The sequence below is a fragment of the Propithecus coquereli genome, unplaced genomic scaffold (genome assembly GCF_000956105.1).
Source record: "Propithecus coquereli isolate 6110/MARCELLA unplaced genomic scaffold, Pcoq_1.0 Scaffold114, whole genome shotgun sequence".
NCBI lineage: Eukaryota > Metazoa > Chordata > Mammalia > Primates > Indriidae > Propithecus > Propithecus coquereli.
Window position 1 is genome coordinate 453,041 of NW_012135414.1, and position 5,217 is coordinate 458,257.

Below are 5,217 nucleotides of genomic sequence, written 5' to 3' on the forward strand. Positions count from 1 at the left end.
TTTTTTTTTTTTTGGAATGGAGTCTCACTCTGTTTCCCTGGGTAGAGTGCAGTGGCATCATCGTAGCTCACTGCAACCTCAAACTCCCAGGCTCATGCAATTCTCTTGCCTCAGCCTCCCAAGTAGCTGGGACTACAGTTGCATGCCACAACGCCCAGCTAATTTTTCTATTTTTAGGAGCGATGAGGTCTCACTCTTGCTCAGGCTGGTCTTGAACTCCTGAGCTCAAGCGATCCTCCTCCCTTGGCCTCACAGAGTGCTAGGATTACAGGTGTGAGCCACCATGCCTGGCCAAACTGGATTCCTTTGTAGGAAAGATTATACCTATATTTACCTAAACACTAAACAGTTCAGAGTATAGAACCTTGCATATGGCAGTGTTTGATGTTTGTTGAACTGAATTTTACCACCACCACTCCCATTCCCTCTCTTCCTCTTCCCCTCCTTTTACCTCATGCTTTCCCAAATTCCTATAGTCCCTCAGATGTTTCTCAGACCAGGAACTCGGGATGCAATAATCTTGAAAATCAAAGACAACTCCAATCACTATCAGAAGAGTCTATAATATAGCAGACTGGACACTCCCTGAGGCAGGGACCACCTCTTTTTTATCGTTGTATTTTTGGTGACTGTCATTAAGGCCTGGCACAGAATGGAAGTTTGGTAAATGCTGAACAGGAGCTTGCCACCTAGGGATCCTCGGAAAGCAAAGGTGAAGCTGGGCATCACAGAAGCACAGATTTGCTGAATCTGTGTGTGACATTATCTAAGACCAGATTTAGCATTTCACTTCTTCATTCAAAAATCTTTTCTAAGCCTCCATTACAGGTCCAGCGCTAAGTAACGGGGCCAATTAATTTAATCATTTGACAAAGTTATTAAGCACCTGGCATAATAGTACATGCTAAGGATCTGGGAATGACATTTATTCTGCTTTCATGGGGCTCCAATGATCTGGCTCAACCTTGCGTGAAAGCTGGTCTGCCTACGTTTCACCACTGGATTATAACTCCTTCAGGGAAGAGAAAATGAAGAATTCAACTGTACATCCTCAGTACTGAGCCTCACTGTGCGCATTAGGTGTTTGATAATCATCACTCTTGCTTAGAACTCAACAGTAGTCTCCATTTCGCTTACAGTAAATAGTCCAAATCCATACAATGGCCTATACAAATCCTAAAGGTCTACCTCCTCCGTTTTCCTCAGCACTCTCTGGTCTACCTGCTTGCTGTTCCTCAAACATACCGAGGATATTCCCACCTCAGGGCCTTTTCATTTGCTGTTTTCTCTACCTGCCCCTTCCCTTAGACAATTAATTACAAACCACCTTCCTCAATTCATTTGGATTTTTATTATCCAGCATGACCTATTTTTTTTTTTTTTGTCTGAACCTTCCCCATCCCTAAAATGTAATCAAGTGTTCTGTTCGCTTATAGACGTTCAACAAATACCGGCTGAATTAATAAATCCTTGAGCCCCTACCCGGGCTGACAAAGGCCTCAGACTTTTTCCAGCCCACGTCCCACCTGGTGAGCGTATACGCGGGCGCTAAATGATGAACCGGCCTGTTTGCACACTTCTCTTATTTCCTCATTCTAAGTTGTAGCCCACCAAAGCTGGCTCCATTCCTATGACACCTTCAGCACTAGAACGTCTAGACTCCAGGACCGAGAGTACCCAGCCTGCAGGTCCCGCCTGGCCCACAGGCTGCGAGTGCGAGGGAGGCAGAAAGGGAAAGCACTAAGAAGGTAGGGCATCACAGGCCACACGACTCTTCAACGCTGCCTTCCCGGCGTCCGCCCCGCCCGTGAGCGAGGCGGCTGTCATAAGCCGGACCCCGCAGCCCCCAAACCGCCCCTAACCGAGCCTCAAGGTGTACCTGTTCCTGTCACCACACGCAGCGGCACGCACCTGGTTCCGCCTCCGGCCTCTCTTCCGGTTCCTGACCCCGTTCCGAGTGGCATCCTGGGAATTGTAGTTTTCATCCACAGGCAGCTCGGAGCAGGGCTCAGAGCGGAGGCTGTGGCTTCTACGCCCAGCCCTACAGCTCCGGGGCTGCGTCCGGCAGGCAGTGTTTGGCGAGCTTAGCTGAGCCTGTTTCCCCGTCTGTTGTTACATGGCGAGTACAACCCCCTTGCCGACCTCACAGAGTTCCTGCAGGTGACCAGGCGCTTTGTTGGATGCCAAGGTCTCGACATTTCGAAACTGGCGTGAAACAAAGACGAACTGAACTCCCATCATCCCGGCGTCTGGCTTCCTTGGCCTCCCCTGGGCTTTCCCGCAACCAGAAGGGCCCACGAGGTGACATGGCCCTTTCCTGAGCACACAGCCCTGTCTCAGCTACTTGGCTACTCAGGCTCACAACAGATGTCAGGGGTTTGGCAAGCAACGATTCTACCCCTGGCCACTCTGCTTCCTCCATTTTCTCTCACATATCAGTGGAGAACAGAGGTTCAGAAACATGAAAAGACTTGCCCATGCTTTGGTCTGATTAGCAGCCACCCTTCCCTAGGGGTCTCACTCTTCGAGACCCATGAGTGAGCTCTCTCAAGAGACCACAGCTTGATTAAATCCTTTCCTGGCCCCACAATTTCCCCCTCTGGACTTTTCTTTCCACAGCTCCTCCAGCACCTACCACCCATCCCCAGTCTATGCTTAAATCCATCCTTTAATCTGCTGCCAGAGCTACTTTTAAACGCTAATACTAAACATTCATTTTCCCCCATAAGGCTTTTTTAAAAATCCAGCTCTACTATCTCTTCTCTGCTCAGATGCTGGTCCTGGCTCCCACTGCCTGCTGAAATGCCTCAGCAGATTGTCAAATGATCTTCAACTGGGACAGGGAGCTGGCAGGCCCTGCTTCAGGCATTGCTTAACTGAGGCAGGAAGTCTCAAATCACGGTTTTGAACTACCCTGATCAAAATAAGATGGTGGCAGGACAAGTTCCAACTGGTTAGAACCAAGATGGCAGAGAAATCAACTGCTTCTTGACCTTACAGCTTCATTGCACCCCCATTACCATAGAATTAGCATAAAAGTTTCTAAGGAAACCTCCCACTCCCGTCATGCACCTGACACCATGACACTTCTGGTTTGACCATATTTAGTCAAAGGAGGGCATCACCCTAATTCCAGGAAAATACCTTCCCTTTCTAAGAAATAATATGAATATTCCTCTCCTTGTTTAGCCTATAATTAATCAATTGCTTCCCTTTGCCTCGGAATAAGCTCATGACCACTTTCCCATGGAAGGAAAAGTCCTTCTAGCTGTTCTTGTTGCTTCCCCTCACCCTAACCCCAGCCGTTTGCCAGATGATTATGTGTCTCCCTGCTATAAAATCTAATCCCCTTCCCAAGGCCTTGTACAAGCTGGTTCCTGCCTGCTCCTTCAACTTCATCACCTACCACTCTTCCTCCAGCTTGCTATCGTATATTCAGTGTACAGTGGTCTTCCTGTCAAACACACCAAGAGCCTTTGCAGATACTATTCCCTTTTCTCTCTCTTTTTCCATGGATGGCTCCTTATACTTTAGGTTTCAGCTTAAACATTCCCTCTTCAGAAAGGCCTTTCCTGACCAACCTAGGTAAGATTGACTCATCCCATCCCTGTCTTTGCATCTTCTTTGTTTTCTTTATATCACCTCTCAGTCAATAATTTTGTTTCTGTGTCTTTCCTACTAGTTATAAGTACCTTGAGGAGACTATGTCTGCCATGTTCATGGTTGTATCCCCAATGCCACTGCATAGTAAATATTTGTCAAAAGAATGATTTTTCTCCTTTCTTGACACACCCAAATACTATCTGCTAAATCCAGGGCCTGACACACAGTAGATACTCAATACTTCTGGACATACTAGTTCTAATTAATGCTGCCTCCCACAGGAAGTCTTCCCTGAATACTATTCTGCTCCTCACCCAAAAGTGAATTCTCTCTCCTTAGAGCTCTTACAGCACCTTATCTGTTGTCCTCGGTGGCCCTAAGCACACAGTGCCTTATGTTGTAAGTCTCTATCTCTACATGTCATCTTACTCTCCACCAGAAACTCTTGAACATAGGATTCTCACCCAATTATTTACATCCATAATCCTGTATCAGGCATCACCTGGCATGAGTATGCCATAAAATGTTTGCTGGAAGAAATGAATCAGCCAATGTGATGGTGGGTGGGAGAAGGAAGGAGGGATGTAAGTGTCCAGTAGTTTCTTGGTCATTAAACAATTGACTCTTGCATTGCTGGGTGGGCAGCCCCATCCTGCCTATTTCATGTGGGAAATAGGCTGTAGGACTCAAAGAAAGTGCTAAACAGTACAACTTCCCCAGCTTCTTTGGCTTCTCAACAAGCAATGATGAGTTTCCCAGCATTTCTGGGACTTTGTCCTCCTCATGGGAACTGCAGAGAAAAATACCAGCTCCATATAGTGGCAATCCAATAAAGTTAATGAATTCGAGGGGAGGGAAAGCAAAGGAAAAAGGAAACAAACATTGAGCACCTGCACTGGAGGCTTCAATCTTCATCCTGCCTTCCATGATTGTTTCTCACAACTCTGCTGTATATATAACAATCCCTAAGGTGGTGGTTGTGTTAAGAAAATGTATTCAAGGTATCTAAATAAGGCATCTGGCACATTGTAGGCTCTCATTAAATGGAGACAAGTGTTATTTCCTTATGTCAGACAGGGAAACTGAGGCCCTGAGTAGTGCCTGTGATGGCACAGACTACAGCTTGGATTCAAGTCCTGATTGAGTGAAGTCCTGAGCTCCTTGCCTAAATTTGTGGACATACAGATTGTGTTCACAAAAGCTGTTTAGCCCCTTACAGCTTTCTGCCTGCAAAAGTTTCAAGCCTTGTTTAACATCTACAATTTTTGTTATTTTGGTGCCCTACTGTTCCCATTTTTCATTGCCATGAAATCACTTCATATCTGTGTTCAAGAGCCTTATTTAAAATTTATTCAAAATATTCTGTGAAAATAAACAGGCCTCTAAGAAAATACATTTTTTCCTGGCACAAGTACTGGTTAACTGGTTACTAGTTAACAAGTAACTGGGGACAGGAGATGGGGAAGAGTATCTTTTCCCCTCTTCTCCCAAGTATTGCTTTCCTTCTGATTGGAGAGAGCTTATGTACGTAATTTAGCACTCTCCTCTCTGTTCTTGCATTTGCTGTGTGAAGGGGAGGAATTAGGAGGCCCCAGAGGAAAAGAGTCACAGGGG

At 46.2% G+C, this 5,217-nt stretch overlaps 1 protein-coding gene across 1 annotated transcript in view; it reads right to left on the reverse strand.

Annotated features, from left to right (window-relative positions):
* Window positions 1–1,908, reverse strand: part of TRMT10B (tRNA methyltransferase 10 homolog B (S. cerevisiae)) — a 16,526-nt gene extending 14,618 nt beyond the window's left edge. The window contains exon 1 of the mRNA XM_012656984.1: window positions 1,880–1,908. The gene's annotated coding sequence lies outside the window, so the exon portion shown is untranslated. The remainder of the gene's footprint in view (window positions 1–1,879) is intronic.
* Between the last annotated feature and the right edge of the window lie 3,309 nt (window positions 1,909–5,217).